This window comes from Dermacentor variabilis, chromosome 4 (assembly GCF_050947875.1).
Source record: "Dermacentor variabilis isolate Ectoservices chromosome 4, ASM5094787v1, whole genome shotgun sequence".
NCBI lineage: Eukaryota > Metazoa > Arthropoda > Arachnida > Ixodida > Ixodidae > Dermacentor > Dermacentor variabilis.
Window position 1 is genome coordinate 117,175,979 of NC_134571.1, and position 18,507 is coordinate 117,194,485.

General features: G+C 46.7%; 2 long non-coding RNA genes across 2 annotated transcripts in view; both read right to left on the bottom strand.

The window, feature by feature from the left end:
* LOC142577900 (uncharacterized) overlaps nt 1–17,625 on the bottom strand; it is an 86,581-nt gene extending 68,956 nt beyond the window's left edge. The window contains exon 1 of the long non-coding RNA XR_012827096.1: nt 17,571–17,625. This is a non-coding gene — a long non-coding RNA (uncharacterized LOC142577900). The remainder of the gene's footprint in view (nt 1–17,570) is intronic.
* On the bottom strand, nt 13,478–17,426 carry LOC142577899 (uncharacterized). Its single transcript, XR_012827095.1, has 3 exons — nt 17,340–17,426; nt 13,709–13,848; nt 13,478–13,552 (listed from the first exon to the last, which is right to left on the bottom strand). It is a non-coding gene; the product is annotated as an uncharacterized LOC142577899 (long non-coding RNA).
* Nucleotides 17,626–18,507: the final 882 nt, after the last annotated feature.

Sequence of the window (18,507 nt, forward strand, 5' to 3'; positions counted from 1 at the left end):
CAATGGTGGATGTGGCTACTGAGGAACTGAAAAATAGACCTGCTGCACACATGGCGATGCTGCAGGTCAGTGTCGCCCTGAAAAGAAAGAAAACAAAGTGGAAGCGGTCTCTGCGTATAAATAAGAACACCCTATACCCTTGCATGCCTCAGAGAATAACGGGCACGTACCCAGGGGTTGGAGGGGCCCGAAATTAAGCGGCATGTCCCCCCTCCCCTCACCGTCTCGCCCATGTTAAAGCACCGCGAAATCAAACGTGAGACTTGACAGCTATTAGGGGGTCAACATTTTGCTGCCTTTTTCACTCCGTTTGGATGGCGATAGTTATCCGCATCTCCTGAGGTGTGAAGGCCGGCTTTCTCATCGATTCGGTGCCCGCGCGATTAACTCAAGAAGCGTTCAGTTGTCACCATCTATTGAACGGCCACGCGCATCGCTGTTGCTTCGTTAGTTCAACCTTCTTTGTTTTGACTGATCCAGGGACCACGAAAGGGATTCGGTTCGTGGTAGGTTGGTCTGTATGCTCGTGAAACAAATTGCAGCGGTAGAAAACACCAGCTGCGCTTAACTTTTCTTTTCGCTTCATCATTTCCTCGAGCGACTGCTCGCCGCGACGTTGGCAGACCCACAGAACCGTATACCCGCGACATATGGGTTAGATGAAGTGGAAAATAAAATAATGCGAGGCAGCGTCTATCATAAAACCATGCAATAACCCTTAAACCTATCAGCAATATGACTGTCAGCCGTTACCTAGTCTGGTTTTCCCTAATTGTACAGCACTTTTCGTGCAACGGCAACTGGAAACATGAGTGGCAAGGAGTTGAGAAATTAAGTGATATACTAAGGCAGAGAGACAAGGCAACAGCCAAACAGGAAGGAAAAGCGAAAAGTAAGAAATTTAACAATTGTTTATAAAAATATTTATGGATCAACATCTATTTACTTAACAAGAAAGCAGAGAAAATTGCGCCGGAAGTGAGAATAATTCAGTGTATATTGAATCACGCTTCTACAGGCATCAGTCGAGCCACATGACATAGCTACTTCTCTGCTGTGCTTATGTGGGTGTTTTTCTAACCTTCCGCGGTGGGCGCAGTGCGTCTAAAACCGCCACGTCCTGCGCTGTACGCGGTTGTACGGGACTGGCGGCAACGTACCGTTACGCAACTTACCAAATAGTAATATGAGTCGGTTTTGGCGCTTAACTTGGTAGATCAGTACACAAGGCTATCCAAAAGCATTGTAATCGTTCCGCAAATAATTATTTCGGTATAATTCTTCCAGTGCTGATCAAAAAAACTCGACTATAGTCGGATACAACTCAACTATATATATGCTGTGAAGCCCCGCCCAAGCCCTCATAACCGCCAGCCACTGCGTCTAAAAGTGCGTTTAAAACTGGCGGCCACGCATCGTTATACTACTTCCCAAATAACAATATGAGTCGGTTTGGGTGCTTAACTTGGCAGATCAGTAAACAAGGGATCCAAAAGAATTGTGACTGTTCCGCAAATGAATATTTCTCTATAATTCTTCCAGAGCCGATTAAAAAACACGACTATAGTCTCATGCAACTTAATTCTGCACGGAAGTCCCGCCCACGCCCTTATAACCGCCAGCCACGGTTCCTCCGTGAGGCTGCAAATAATTAATACTTCAAAAGGTTTCCTGTTACCCAAATAAGGCGGTAACTACAAAAATAATTATTAGCGCGTAACTTTATATGTATTCCCTCGCCTATTGTTGTGCAATGGCGAAAGCCTAATTCTTCATTGAACTGAAATAAAATGCTTGCTTCGCTGCAACTATTTACTGTCAAGTTTCACTTCAATGGGAAGTGAAGTTTCATGAGTAAAACGGGTTCAGCAGTCAAATGAACAGTACCGGGGATTTTTGAAGAGTGAAATGCCCAGACTTCATACATTTTGTCCATGTCTTCTGCACACCTCATTGCTTCCACCGATGAAAAGGCTGTTAAAAAAAAAAGCAGACTCTCCGGAGGTATCAAGTGCGACACCATTTTGAAAAGGCCACACGACGACGATATTGTTTGCTTCTGTGATTGGCTGGCAGACTAACAAAACCCTTAGCGGTCCGTGTGCCTTGGATGCCAACTGCTGTTTTTTTAAGGTGTATTCTACTATAGTAATCGTTCTCTTACGCTTCTTTTCTGCGTGAGTCCGTTTGACGTGGTGCCTTGTTCGCCAAGTAAAGGAGAGGTGTATCTCGCAGGCGTACCTGCAAGATACACCTTATTTCAATTATCTTTTGCGGGTTTACGCATCTTTATGGTGAATGGTTGGCGTTATTCACATTTCTATTACTAAAGGTACCAGGGTGCCTACCAAGTTGTCATTTCCAAATTCCCTGTGTTTTCAAGGTTTTCCCTGAGTGCCTTTGCAAAATTCCCTGAGTCCCACAGAATTTCGTTTTACGTCAAGACAGGCTGACACTATGTCGCCCGATGCTGTCACTCTCTAGTAAGCATGCTAAGAAATGACTTAATCCAGTTTGAATAGTAAGGAGTATCATTTCTATTATATTAAAAGAAATCTGTAGCGAGGAGTTATAGAGTAACTAAATATTTGAATATCGCAAAGTCAGTCATGCTACGCTTCTTAATTAAAAGGATTAAACCCCCCGCTCGAACTACATGCACCCGTTATTTACTAGCCTCAAGCATTTCAAGAAAGAAAAAAAAGTTATATATTTCAAGGTTGCTACCGACATGCCCTACATCAAGAGTCACCTAAAACATGGTAGTGCCTTCACTAAAACGATACTCTGTAATGATACATATCACTCAGAAGCAAAATGGAGGTAATTTAGGTTAACACAACGTTCAATTTGCTGTAAGCTTAAAGTTCATGCTGTATTCCTTGCTACCACTGGGCAGAAATGGCAAAAATAGGTCGCTTCTACAAATGTGCACGCCGTGACTGAAGATGATATGAGCTACTTTTATCAATTTATAGCAAGCTCATTGGTGTGAGGCCCGAACTTTGTCACAAATGAGATCCTCAACAGCTGGTGTGTCAACCTCAACTCTCCTGACATACTCTCAGCCCGCGCATGACACCTCAGTATTGCATTTCACTGCTTTGGCGAGTTTATTTTGGTTCGGATGAGGAACACCAAGTTCAGCCAACACTTTGTTTTTTGAGCTCAAGCTCCTTGAAAAAAGTGGCGGCAGGCTTCCCTTCCCGTTCATTCCTCAAGGCATAGGTCATTTCTGTTCTCGTCCTCCTATAGCGCGCTTTCGACCCAGGGACCATTCGAAGCATCCTCTTCGTGAGCTGTACAGTCAACGTCCGATTTTTCGGACTCCGTAAAGGCCGCGAAAACGTCCGTCAAATCGAGCTGTCCGTAAAAATGAATGCATGTCTTTTACTGCCATTAAAGGCTCAAATTGCCACAGGAACATCCCAAAAGGCCTAGCATCATGCTTATTAGTGATATTGGTGCCCCTACTGGGACAGGAGATCGTGGATGGACGCGTCTATAATTAAAGGGCCCCTGAAACAGTTCGGACAAATTTTGTAGACGCGTAGGGTACAGCTTAAGTAGAACGTTCGCACCACAATTTAAGTGAAGCGTTACGTATTAATGGAGCTACAAACGATTACAATTTACCCTCCTACCGAGCCATGCTTTTCCTCCTCAACTCGTTCGCCGAGGGATCGGGGCTAAGCTCCGCCTTCACTGGTCCTGCGTCACGACGCGACGTCACATCGTCTAGTTCCGGTTGTTTTGGAGCCCGCCCGCGCGAAACCTCTCCGCTAGCCGCGTGGCCGTCGACCCCAAGAGAGAGCTATCGAAGCAGCGTGCGTTGCGAGCATTATGTCGCAGCGTCGAACGTGTCTGGTATTCCGATAACCACAGGCTAGCTGGCCGTTTCGACGGAACGGTGAAGGCATAAGCTCAAGCTGATGAAGGAACTTTAGCGTAGACGTACGTGAGCTGCCTGACCAGTCTCCATGGTCCAGCCACCCGGTGGCTCGTCGACAAAGACAGTGGAATTTTGATTCTCACTGGCCTTCTGTAAAATCGCCCGTGCTCGGGCTTTTCGCCTCCCTACATTGTATTGCGGGTGCATATTCCGAGGGAATAGGCTGACCACAAAGGTTGCCCGTGCCTCCCTGGATAAGGTGATTTTCCGTTCATTGAGTATTCTTGGAGCCATGCAGGCCTCGTCTAGGATGCATCTCCCTGCCCTGGTTGACGAGAGCCTGACTACCTGAGCGGTGACCGGCGCTTCGATCACTTCATGAATGTCGTTGTGCATACCGAGTTTGCTTAACCTGTCCGAGCAAGTGGTTACTGGCAACCCCAGTACCTTTTTGATGCACTTGCGCATGAGAATGTTAAGCTTATTCTGTTTGGTTTTGGTCCAGTTAAAAGCCGAGGCTACATAGTTGATGTGGCTCATTAGGAAAGCGTGGTGGATCCTGAGGAGGTTGTCTTCACCTAGTCCCTTCTTTCGTCCGGATACTCTAGCAACTAGTCTTAGTATGCTCTCGGTTTTCGCCGTTATGCGCGTGAGCTTTTTGGCTTTACATCCACGCGCGTCAATCAGTAATCCTAGGATTCGGATAGATTCGACTTGAGGAATGGGCTGCCCGTTTCTTGCAAAGAGGGATATGGGAAGTTGGTTTAGGGGGGTGAGCCCCCTAACACCTTGCCTGGCCAGCCTTTAAAGTAACAATTCATATTTGTTTGGGGATAGTTGGAGGCCCATATCTTCCAGGTAGGATTCCGTTGCGTCTAGGGGTGATTGTAGCGAGTGCTCTACCTCTGCGAGTGATCCTCCTGGGCACAAAATCGAGATATCGTCTGCGTATAGCGAGTGGCTTATATTAGGAAGGAGTCTGAGCCTTTCCGACAAGCCCTTCATGACTATGTTGAACAGTAAGGGGGAGATGACTGCTCCTTGGGGAATGCCTCTGGCCCCTAGTGCGAACTCATCTGACTTGCGTTGTGCAATCCTGATGGTGGCTGTTCTGTTCACGAGGAATGATCTAACAAAAGCCTGAAACCTTGCTCCCAGACTTAGGCTGGCCGTGGCCTGCAGGACAAATCGATGAGATACCGTGTCAAAGGCCTTGGTCAGGTCAAGGGCTAAGATGCCCCTAACATCCCTAGTGCTGTTATCGAAAATGTGCTTATTAAGGAGTAGCATTACATCCTGTGTGGAAAGGCCGGGCCTGAAGCCGACCATGTTGTGCGGGAACAGTTCGTTGCGTTCTATGTAATCCGATATCCTGAGCAGGATCGCATGCTCCGCTACCTTGCCTACGCAAGAGGTTAGCGATATCGGCCTTAGGTTGTCAAGGTTTAGGGGCTTGCTCGGTTTCGGGATAAGCACAACCGAGGCCGCTTTCCACTCGTCCGGGACGCACCCGTTCTCCCAAGTTTTGTTGACCTCTTTCGTTAGCAGCTCAATTGATCTATCATCCAGGTTCCTTAGCAGTCTGAGATGTCGTCCGGACCTGAGGCCGACCTGCTATTTAAGTTGTGAAGTACTGCTCTGATTTCGGACTCCGTGAAGGGGTCATCGAGCTCCTTTACCGTGTCACATTCGCTGTTGGGATATTCCTCTGAGTGTGCTGCGCCTAGCGGGAGATATCTATTAGCTACCTCGTCTAAGAGCGTTTGTTCGGTTCCTCCTTCTTGTTTGTGCCTGTGAATGAGGCGGCACAATGTCTGTCTTTGGTTGCTTTTGGTTTGCGTGTCATCTAGCATGTGTTTAAGGAGATTCCATTTTCCGCCTGTGCGCATGCGCCCATCGACTGCTGAACAGATTTCATCCCATTGTGGCCTAGCTAACTCGGTGCAGTACTGTTCAATCTCCCTGTTAAGTGCGGCAACCCTCTTTCGCAGCCTCCGGTTAAGCCTTTGTGTTTTCCATCGCCTCAATATAGAGGCTTTAGCTTCCAAGAGATGTGCGAGGTGCGGGTCCATCCTGGAAACCTAGAGCTCGGTTTGAATAGTTTTTGTAGCCTTTTCAACATCTGCTCTGAGTGTCTCGACGAGTTCGCTGAAGCTGGCGTATTCGCCAGTATCCTCTTTTCTGAGCTTACGGAAAGCATCCCAGTCCGTCACTTTAAATTTCTCATGTGCACCGCTTGCGTGTTTGCAATTTCGCAGGAGTACGGACCGTCCGCACTCCAGGGAGAGGGACCGGTCACGAGAGCGATCGTCACGCCGAGAGAAGTCGAGTAGGCGTGACCGGTCGCGCAGCCGTGAGCGGGACTACAGAGACCGGAGCCGCGAAAGGTACCGCTACCACGAGGACCGCTAACGAGACAAGGAGAGGGAGCACCGCAGTCGCCACTAAGTGGCCCTCTTCACCACTGCATGGTAAGCATTTTCCGTGTTTCTTTTCATACTTCAAGTTCAGTTCAGTATGCAACCATTTACTTGGGTCTAATTCGCTAAAGCATGACATGGGCATTAGAATAAAAATCAAAACGGCCCATAGGTTGTGATCAAATCCCTCCCCCATATCTTGAAACATTCTTCCCAACTTCGGAAGCTGTACCTCGCCATACTGCAGGTGCTCTGCAAGCGCCAGATGTTTGTCGTGACAAAATGAGGCTTGGTGCAATGGGAATTGGATGCAATAAATTGTATTTTTTCATGTGAAAACTTATCGCCATTTCCTTCTTAAATGTACCATGATAACCTGGTAAGGGAGCTGTCCCAACCCAAGGTAACTTTTCTAAGCAAATGATTGGGGGGGGGGGGAGGGGGGTTGTATCCAGGGTGTCTACCAACCGGGAAAACCGGTAAAACCGGAATTCTCGGGGATTTTGAATAGTCTGGAAATACTCAGGGAAAGCTCAGGGAATTTGTGCTTCTATCAGGGAGAATTAGCTGTAATTTTATTGAAAGGGAACGAAAGTCGCACTAATGCTGGCTCGCGTAACAGAGAGGGATCGTAATGATTCGTCTTTTGACGCCGTGTCGTCGGCTGGAGGAGTTTACAGTCGGTGGCCGACTTTCCGGACGCCCGACGGCTCCGCGGCACTATCACGTACCCCATAGAATCAATGTCGAAGAAGGTCTGAAATTTCGGACACAAGAGCCCTTCGCGGTCCGATTTTCCGGACTTTTTGCCATGACCGCAGGTCCGAAACGGCATTAATCAAAGCCACGATTGCCGCCGTTTTGATTACCTCGCCACCGTGGCAAACGCTAGGCCTAGCTGCTTCTACGTTCGTTATAAAGCTTCTTGCCGTTTGGCGCCGTGTTTTTCATTGAAAGAATTCGCCGCCGTAAGCAGTGGCACTGACTCCGTCTTTGTGGTCCTCGCAATTGGCTTCGAAGCTCGGAAAGTACGACGCGCTGCATAATGCCGGTTTCCAAAAGTCAGCTTTGCCTCAATACAAAAATATTAGGTGGCGAAGCATAGCAAGTGTGGGAAGGGGCAATGTCATGGGACACAGTATCTATTCCGTAAATGGACCCTGAAACGATTTTGACAAGTTTCTACTAACGTACTGAGTCGTTAGAGTAGGTCCTTCTGATCATTAATTGACGCATATAAGTGCTCTGCGTAAAGCGTGTAATTTATTGTAAGGTTTCAAAAATGCACATCACTGCCCATCGCAGCAAACTGCTCGGCGGAATTTTAAGCCGCCCCTACCCATATGACGCAAATCACCCATATGACGTCAGTGGGACGAGCTATCCGATTGGCTGACTAGGGCGCGTGATCGATAATCTAACCAACTTTATGGTAAACAAATAATGTTCGTAATAGTTGGAATGTTAGTTAATTTGTTTTTATAAAAAGAAAGTAGCATGAAGGGAATGCACAAAGAAAATGTTTCAGTACACTTAAGCCCTTCGAGCACACAGCAAGTGCCGCCTGCTTGTGTTACAACGGGCTCCATCTTTGACGAGAGCTCCGCCGTCAGTGTCGGTCTGTCTTTTCGCGAGCGCTATGATTTGACTATGTTGCGTTGTGGACTGCAAACGTAGCGACTGGCAATAGAGAGTTTTAGAATAGGGGCCCCAAACCTTTTGGGGCCCCAAAGAAATAGCGTCGAAGCCACTGCGCATGCGCAAGACGCAAACTGCGTTTGGGTTTTGCGTTGGGAACGCTATTTCACCGATTTAGCGGGAGCCCAAATAGCGGCCCCAAAAGTTTTGCGTCGGCAAACATGGCGGCACCCATCGAAGCGACGGCTCACCCTAGCACAAAACTGGGTTCGATTCGCGGTAACGCGTGAAGTTCGCAAGCTAGGAGAAGTAACTGCGGTTATCGCTTTCTCTCAACTAGCGTGTGTTATGAAGATTAACTCATTAGACGCCGCTGATATTGAATTCGTTTGTGGATTTTATGGCTCGTAGGCCTAACACGGCTAAGCTTGGCTGGTGAAGGCTAGTAAAGTTGGTTTGCTCAAAACTAAGCGCAACTAACTGTTTGCTGCTTACAGAATAACCTCTAAATTGTAATTAAACGCGAATACACGCAAGTCAAAATTATTATTCCTATCATACAATGGTATATTTTATTTAATTATTTCTAATAGCTTTTCTTTGACGCCGTAGTGGCGCTGTCAGCGCAAGACGCTATCCGCAAACGTAAAACCCAATTCTAAAACTCTTCACTCCTACGTGTCCCAACGCTAACACCCGCAAAGCTCTTTGGGGCCCCAAACTATTGGGGCCCCTATTCTAAAACTCCCTAATATGTCAAGCTGCGACATCGTATCCCTCTGTAAGCCGGTACACGAGCGGACTGGCTGCAGCGCATCGGACTGCCGCTATCCGATCGGCGCCAGGATTTGCGCGATTGCAGCCGTCACTTTACACCGGAAGATTACTAACGCAATAGCGTTTCGCGAGTCCTGTATTAGGGCAAACGCAAGCGCAAGTGGACAGGGCCTGGCCGTGTCCCCTGGCGTGTCGTTTCATAGGATGATCAGAAGCGCAAATGTGAGTGGTCTGCAGGGTGCAGCCACCTGGTGGCAGAGAGCTCAACCACACACAGTAGCAGTAATAAAATGTATTCTTTGCTGCTGATGTAAATTTTTCGCAGGAGTGTAATTGTTAACACGTTGTTTTTTGTAACGTTTAAAATGTTTTACACTTGGTAGGAGCAATAATAGCTCTTTCTTTGGCTGGTTCAGCTACGCGCTAAAGGGTGGCTGGACCATGGAGACTGGTCAGGCAGCTCACGTACGTCTACGCTAAAGTTCCTTCATCAGCTTGAGTTTATGCCTCCACCGTTCCGTCGAAACGCCCAGCTAGCCTGTGGTTATCGGAATACCAGACACGTTCGACGCTGCGACATAATGCTCGCAACGCACGCTGCTTCGATAGCTCTCTCTTGGGGTCGACGGCCAAGCGGCTAGCGGAGAGGTTTCGCGCGGGCGGGCTCCAAAAGAACCGGAACTAGACGATGTGACGTCGCGTCGTGACGAAGGACCAGTGAAGGCGGAGCTTAGCCGCGATCCCTCGGCGAACGAGTTGAGGAGGAAAAGCATGGCTCGGTAGGAGGGTAAATTGTAATCGTTTGTAGCTCCATTATTACGTAACGCTTCACTTAAATTGTGGTGCGAACGTTCTACTTAAGCTGTACCCTACGCGTCTACAAAATTTGTCCGAACTGTTTCAGGGGCCCTTTAATTATAGACGCGTCCTTCCACGATCTCCTGTCCCAGTAGGGGCACCAATATCACTAATAAGCATGATGCTAGGCCTTTTGGGATGTTCCTGTGGCAATTTGAGCCTTTAATGGCAGTAAAAGACATGCATTCATTTTTACGGACAGCTCGATTTGACGGACGTTTTCGCGGCCTTTACGGAGTCCGAAAAATCGGACGTTGACTGTACAGCTCACGAAGAGGATGCTTCGAATGGTCCCTGGGTCGAAAGCGCGCTATAGGAGGACGAGAACAGAAATGACCTATGCCTTGAGGAATGAACGGGAAGGGAAGCCTGCCGCCACTTTTTTCAAGGAGCTTGAGCTCAAAAAACAAAGTGTTGGCTGAACTTGGTGTTCCTCATCCGAACCAAAATAAACTCGCCAAAGCAGTGAAATGCAATACTGAGGTGTCATGCGCGGGCTGAGAGTATGTCAGGAGAGTTGAGGTTGACACAAGCTGTTGAGGATCTCATTTGTGACAAAGTTCGGGCCTCACACCAATGAGCTTGCTATAAATTGATAAAAGTAGCTCATATCGCCTTCAGTCACGGCGTGCACATTTGTAGAAGCGACCTATTTTTGCCATTTCTGCGCAGTGGTAGCAAGGAATACAGCATAAACTTTAACCTTTAAGAAAATTGAAGGTTCTGTTAACCTAAATTACTTCCATTTTGCTTCTGAGTGATATGTATAATTACAGAGTATCGCTTTGGTGAAGGCACTACCATGTTTTAGGTGGCGCTTGATGCAGGGCATGTCGGTAGCAATCTTCAAATATATAATTTTTTTTTCTTTCTTGAAATGCTTGAGGCTAATAAATAACATGTGCATGTAGTTCGAGCGGGAGGTTTAGTCCTTTTTATGAAGAAGCGTAGCATGACTGACTTTGCGATATTCAAATATTTAGTTACTCTATAATGACATCATAAAATGCTGAAGTCATTCCATCACCTTGATTTGCTTTCAGTGGAGTCTCAAGCACCATCTATATTTCACACGTATGTATCGACAGTTGATCATAATTCGTGACTCAAGTGGATATTCGAAAACATTTGTTTATGTATGCATCTCATTTTTATTCATATTTGAGAATGTTCCACTCGATTTGCAATGAGTTTTACCATTTCTTTTCGAACTTATCTCATTCACTGTGCGTATTACTAACCCCTCACTACAGATTTTTTTTGTAGAAAATAAATGATACTCCTTACAATTCAAATCGGATTAAGTCATTTCTTAGCATGCTTACTATAGAGAGTGACAGCATCGGGCGACATAGTGTCAGCCTGTCTTGACGTAAAACGAAATTCTGTGTGACTCAGGGAATTTTGCAAAGGCACTCAGGGAAAACCTTAAAAACACAGGGAATTTGGAAATGACAACTTGGTAGGCACCCTGGTACCTTTAGTAATAGAAATGTGAATAACGCCAACCATTCACCATAAAGATGCGTAAACCCGCAAAAGATAATTGAAATAAGGTGTATCTTGCAAATACGCCTGTGAGATACACCTCTCCTTTACTTGGCGAACAAGGCACCACGTCAAATGGACTCACGCAGAAAAGAAGCGTAAGAGAACGATTACTATAGTAGAATACACCTTAAAAAAACAGCAGTTGGCATCCAAGGCACACGGACCGCGCAGGGTTTTGTTAGTCTGCCAGCCAATCACAAAAGCAAACATTATCGTCGTCGTGTGTCCTTTTCAAAATGGTGTCGCACTTGATACCTCCGGAGAGTCTGCTTTTTTTTTAACAGCCTTTTCATCGGTGGAAGCAATGAGGTGTGCAGAAGACATGGACAAAATGAAGTCTGGGCATTTCACTCTTCAAAAGTCTCCGGTACTGTTCATTTGACTGCTGAACCCGTTTTACTCATGAAACTTCACTTCCCATTGAAGTGAAACTTGACAGTAAATAGTTGCAGCGAAGCAAGCATTTTATTTCAGTTCAATGAAGAATTAGGCTTTCGCCATTGCACAACAATAGGCGAGGGAAAACATATAAAGTTACGCGCTAATAATTATTTTTGTAGTTACCGCCTTATTTGGGTAACAGGAACCTTTTGAAGTATGAATTATTTGCAGCCTCGCGGAGGAAACGTGGCTGGCGGTTATGAGGGCGTGGGCGGGACTTCCGTGCAGAATTAAGTTGCATGAGACTATAGTCGCGTTTTTTAATCGGCTCTGGAAGAATTATAGAGAAATATTTATTTGCGGAACAATCACAATTCTTTTGGATCCCTTGTTTACTGATCTGCCAAGTTAAGCACCCAAACCGACTCATATTGTTATTTGGGAAGTGGTATAACGATGCGTGGCCACCAGTTTTAAACGCACTTTTAAACGCAGTGGCTGGCGGTTATGAGGGCTTGGGCGGGGCTTCACAGCATATATAGTGGAGTTGTATCCGACTATAGTCGAGTTTTTTTAATCAGCTCTGGAAGAATTATACGGAAATAATTATTTGCGGAACAATTACAATTCTTTTGGATAGCCTTGTGTACTGATCTACCAAGTTAAGCGCCAAAACCGACTCATATTGCTATTTGGTAAGTTGCGTAACGGTACGTTGCCGCCAGTCCCGTACACCCGCGTACAGCGCAGGACGTGGCGGTTTTAGACGCACTGCGCCCACCGCGGAAGGTTAGAAAAACACCCACATAAGCACAGCAGAGAAGTAGCTATGTCATGTGGCTCGACTGATGCCTGTAGAAGCGTGATTCAATATACACTGAATTATTCTCACTTCCGGCGCAATTTTCTCTACTTTCTTGTTAAGTAAATAGATGTTGATCCATAAATATTTTTATAAACAATTGTTAAATTTCTTACTTTTCGCTTTTCCTTCCTGTTTGGCTGTTGCCTTCTCTCTCTGCCTTAGTATATCACTTAATTTCTCAACTCCTTGCCACTCATGTTTCCAGTTGCCGTTGCACGAAAAGTGCAGTACAATTGGGGAGAACCAGACTAGGTAACGGCTGACAGTCATATTGCTTATAGGTTGAAGGTTTATTGCATGGTTTTATGATGGACGCTGCCTCGCATTATTTTATTTTCCACATTATCTAACCCATATATCGCGGGTATACGGTTCAGAGGGTCTGCCAACGTCGCGGCGAGCAGTCGCTCGAGGAAATAGTGAAGCGAAAAGAAAAGTTAAGCGCAGCTGGTGTTTTCTACCGCTGCAATTTGTTTCACGAGCATACAGACCAATCTACCACGAACCGAATCCCTTTCCTGGTCCCTGGATCAGTTAAAACAAAGAAGGTTGAACTAACGAAGCAACATCGATGCACGTGAGCGTTCAATAGATGGCGACAACTGAACGCTTCTTGAGTTAATCGCGCGGGCACCGAATCGATGAGAAAGCCGGCCTTCACACCTCAGGAGATGCGGATAACTATCGCCATCCAAACGGAGTGAAAAAGGCAGCAAAATGTTGACCCCCTAATAGCTGTCAAGTCTCACGTTTGATTTCGCGGTGCTTTAACATGGGCGAGGCGGTGAGGGGAGGGGGGACATGCCGCTTAATTTCGGGCCCCTCCAACCCCTGGGTACGTGCCCGTCATTCTCTGAGGCATGCAAGGGTATAGGGTGTTCTTATTTATACGCAGAGACCGCTTCCACTTTGTTTTCTTTCTTTTCAGGGCGACACTGACCTGCAGCATCGCCATGTGTGCAGCAGGTCTATTTTTCTGTTCCTCAGTAGCCACATCCACCATTGCATTGTTTGTCTTGGTTTTACTGTAAAATGTCAATAAACAAGAAAAAAAAAGAGAAAGGGCCTGTTTGTACTCACAAATAAATATTTCTTTATTACTGTTATTACACAAACAGCCTTGAGAACTTCATTTAGCGTGCCTCTCTTGTACCCCTGTTGACTGGATGCCTGAAAATAAAAGCAAAAAAGAAAAAATTAACATGACAATAATATTTTGAGCGTGGTTTCTTCAGCTGTAGAAAGGAAAGAGAGAGAGAAAGAAGAGGAGAGTGAAATACAGAGGTTTGCAAAAGAAACAGCCAGCATGCAAAGCACAACACCCACCTAAAAATGCTGCTGGTGACGGCAATGAAGTCGGCACCAACAGATTGCCGGACGACGGATTCGCTGACGATGTGTCCGTCATCGTCCACAATCCCAACATTCACTTGGATATGGTAAGTGCGGTAACACCTCAGAGTGATCTGAAAGAGAAAGGAGGGCAGTTTCTGGTGTTGAGCTTTTAGTTTGGAGTGGGGAAGCGAAGGCCTTGGTCTAGGGAACAGGTTGCATGCTCATTTTTCGCTATACGTACGACACATATTTACAAACAAATTGACACGCCGTCCCAGCCTTGCAAAAGTGTATGTCTAGTGAAGCTGTTGAAAACCACCACTGCAACTACTGAGGGGGTTATGCGACACTTTATTGCTTTAGAATAATGGAAATTGTGTCAGCACGCTGCCCTTACAGCGGTGCAGCAACAACACTGAAATCATTTGTTGGTCTGGTTCTTTTAAATGCAAAAGGTTAGGAACGTCGCTCCTCATGTCGCATGCTGTCATCTCTGTGGCAGCTTGCGCAGCAATAATCTTAATCGGGAAATGTATGCAGGGAGCGCTGCGTGCTTTGCATTGTTGTACAATGCAATGTAAGCCCAGTTTACCGATAAAAAATAAATAAATACACCTGAGCAGGACACCGTCCTACGCCATGACTTGATGTTAAGCTGGTGCAGGAACTTCAGCTGAAATTTAAGGGAGCACCACACTCTACAGGCCACGGGACTGCTCCTTTAGGCAGATCTAACCTTTAGACAAAAATTTAAGCGGCTCGAGATTCTAGAATTTCACATTGCGCTAAATATTTCTGTCAGGCCTTTTAAATGACATAGTCAACAGGCGTTCAAGTCCTACAAAAATCATTATTGAATGTATATATCGACGCTGCAAAATGCAAGAAGAATGTGTACGTGGGAAGCCGAAGGATGTCGCGGAACTGTCGGCTAGCCCCGGCAACTACGCGCTCTGTTCCGCTAAGCTGACCGTTGACAACGAAAACAAGGAATCAATGGCTGCCAAGTACTGATGACATACCAGTTTGTAATAATTATGAGAGCGCTATTAGCGTTCCGATTCGGTGACGAAGGTTGCCCGACCAGGAAGACTAAAAGGAATGCCGGTTTCATTCCCGGCGTGTATACTTTCTGAATGCTGCTTGAATGTCCCGCGGAAGTCTACGGTCGCCTCCGTAGTGATTTCACGGAAATACGTGAATTCGTAATCAACAGCGATCTGGCTTCCCAAGTCTTTACAGCTTCTTATCCCTCTGTGATACGAATTTTATCACTGACGTGAAAAATTTATACTTCGTGCATTTATATTAGAAAAGACAGCGAAAGAAGTATGACTACAGTCAACTGCTTTCGGCAACATATCAAAGATTTATCACGAATTGCACGCAAATTAAGGCGAGGGAGGGAGAGTGTGTTCCTTGGAACTTTTGAATTCGGAGGCAACGATGAGAATTATGCCCACGGAATATTCGATGACCACTAAACTTGTGCAACTCCAGACAACTGCTATGCATTACACAGCATGCTCCATATAGGCGCTACCCAGAGGCGACACATGGACATTTGCGAGATATTAGGGGGCGCCACGCTTATCTACGGTCCTCAGTTGAGGAGATATGTAAATTATCTGACACTAAGAGTTCTAGGATTAGCGAATCTTTCTTGTAAAGCGTTACGATATCTGCACGAATCATCGTGCAAGAGGTATAAAGTCGGCCGCCCATCTTTAAAAGCAAATAAGTTTAAAGTGGTGATATATTCTCTCAAAACTTTACTTTCGCCGCATTAGATTGGTTTATATAAGAGTAAACATTGTTGATGTTTCCCTTTCTGAATGTCGTGCCGGAGCCCCTGCAGTCAGTGACGCCAAAATTTTCAAAATATTTTTACACGTTTCGGCGGCTGCGGTTAACTAAAAGATGTTGAAACTCCTGAAGTTCATTTTTAGGCTGTTCTACAATATAATGTAGTCTACCTTTAACGATAAAATCTAGGCCCAAGCAGATGCCGTCAAACTTAATTTTGAAATTCAAATCTGGTTAGGAATGTTCAATGCGTTGTCGACGCCGGTTTTACTCTTTGGCGTCTTTTCTGGTCCCCTCGCATGACACGGTTTTTCTTTTAAATTATGGAAACGAAATTTTCTATTGCAGCTCAGATTTTTTATCTTTGGTGTGCCTTTAAAAGGAGCCCGAAATTATTTTTGTGCAAATTCGCAATCACTCGGAAGGGCCGGTCATCATTGCGGTCACCATGACGCAAATCCAAGTGTGCTGCGTAACGCGCCTAATATTAGGTTTTAAACATCTGCGTTGCAGCATATCGCAGTGGCATCGCTCCGCCCCTTTACATCCGTCTCTGCCCAGTCTACGTGGAATGAGTGAGCGATGTGACTCATACGAGAGATCGAGATCTGACTGGCTTTCCACACGGGGTCAACGAGAGCGCTTGGAGCAATGCCGCCTTCATTAGGGTATTTTCAATGGCACATGTATACACACTAATTTGTGCGCCTTCTAAAAGGAATGCACAAATGCAATATGTGTAGAGGTTTCTTTAAAACAGTAGCGCGCTTCTACCTGGAAATGCACGAGGATCGATAGTCTGCTACAGCTTGCGAAGAAAGGAGTTGCGACACTCTGTACCACAGGCGGAACTCTTATCGGTTCCACGAAAATCGTATCGAAGACCCTTCGTTCTACAGTTGTAAGCATTTTCCGAGTCTCAAGATGAATGATACGTTGAAAGGGGTTGACAACTGACGGGAATGTGGTCCTGAGACGTTGCAAATGAAATTACCATGATTTCCAGAACGCTGTTCGCGATTTAACTAGGAATTTCAATTTTAAATTGGCAAAGAAAGTCAAAAACCAGTAAGTGGCATATATTCTGGGGTCGCTTCGGCGGCGGTTACTACATGCACGAACGTCTTTATGTACAGATGGACCGTTTCGCGTCAACGCGCTGTGGAAAATGGCGCCCTCCGTAGCAGACGACGCTGTGGTCGCGTCGGGCGACGAGGACGTCGAGATACCAGTGGTCGCACCCGTCCTGTTCGCGAATGATGACCATAAGCGCACCGCGTAAACAAAGAAGTCGAGGAGGAATATTAAGGAAGTCTTCCGGATTGGTATTCACTGAAAGGCATCGTGGCCCGCATACCATAGCCTTGGTCAAATTTCCAGGCGAGGTGTCTAGAGACCCCTTCAAGCCTTCCGAAAAAAAAAGTTCATCAAAGCGCGCTCCTCCGTCCTACGAATAAACTATACACCTTGGTAGGTGCAGCCTATTGCAGAACTTCGTCAAATGTCAGTGCGGCCAGAGATTGAAGTAGGCCTTCCTTCCAAGCAAAGAATTTCTATCCACAGGGCCTACACTTGCGTATTTCTCTTTCCGGCAGGTCGCGTGGCCAAATGTCGCTGGGTCAGCTTTGAACGATCGCACACAGCACTAGAACTGAATATTTACGGCACTAGAGCTAGGTAAAACCGAGGGCCTTGTGACCGGGGTGTTAATGCAAAGCGTAGGCTTCTTCATACTCGCTAAGTATTGTGCACCTTACGAACGGTGACCTAACTAGCAATCGCGACTAAAATGGGGAAGCGGCGAACGAACTCTTACCGGAGGCGGGTTCGGGATCTTTTTCTTGTTGGAGAAGAGCTTGAGCTTGGAAAACGACAGCACCCGGCCGTTCAACCAGGAACCGGGCCGCGGGGAATCCGGGTGGCTGTACTGACCAACTGCGAAAGTGCAAGGATACACTTCAGGGCTTATATTCACTTCGCCAAAAAATAGAGAAACACAAAAATGTAAAGAAAAGGCCGACGATGGTAGCGTCTGGCTCACACTCACCGCATTGGCGCCCAGTAGAATCCGTGAAGGTTAGCCAGGCCGTGTACTGCCACTCATCAACCAAGTTTGTAATCCGAAATTCAGGCGCTGGCTTCATGAACCTGCATGCGAGGGACGAGGCAAGGTCATTTTTGAAGAACACCGTTGCCACGTGATGGCTACGCAAGCACGTGTCGAAACGAGCAGCTAAAACACGATGATTGCACGATGCCATAGTGAGAAAGACATGAACAGAAAGCAATATACGTGGTTCGCCGCATAGGCGCTTGTTCCTAGTATCTGAATTACGCGCTGCCTGTAGGCACGAACGTGGGCGACTCAACCAGCTTGCTCTCAGCACTCCTGTATCGGTTTAAACTGCATGGATGCCTTCGCAAAATGAGAGTGATTATCGTTCGCATGATTACTTCCCACTGCTTTTCTTTCTCAGACCAGCATGTACACCACGACTTGGCATGTGAGGCTTCTCGGCAGGGACGCTAATGCGTGCTCGGAACGCTCATGCCAACAACAGAAGCCAGCACGCTGCCCTGTGGAGTGCGATATTGCAACGCTTCTGAAAGCGAACCGTTTTGAGATCACCCCGTGCACTACGGCGCGAAAACACGTCGGTTGTAAAAAACACTCGCCTGCCCAGTGTGTGTATCCGCAGTTCCATCCTACGCAGCAGGAACTCGTGCTGGTTGACGAGCGTCACATGGGGAAGCATGGCCGGTAGTCTCTCCAAGATCGCCCGCTGTGGGTCCGCTTTCTTCTTGGGAGGGAACTGGGGCCAAGCGCTCCAGTCGTGAAATTGGTCCGGGTGGTCACTAGGAAAGTCCGCCGGACGGACGAGGTTCGGCTGTATATAGATCTGTGGCTGGCTCCTAACGAAGACGGCTGCGGCGCCGGAGGTGGATGGCACGCTTTCGATGTCCTTTGACTGGGACGCTCCGGC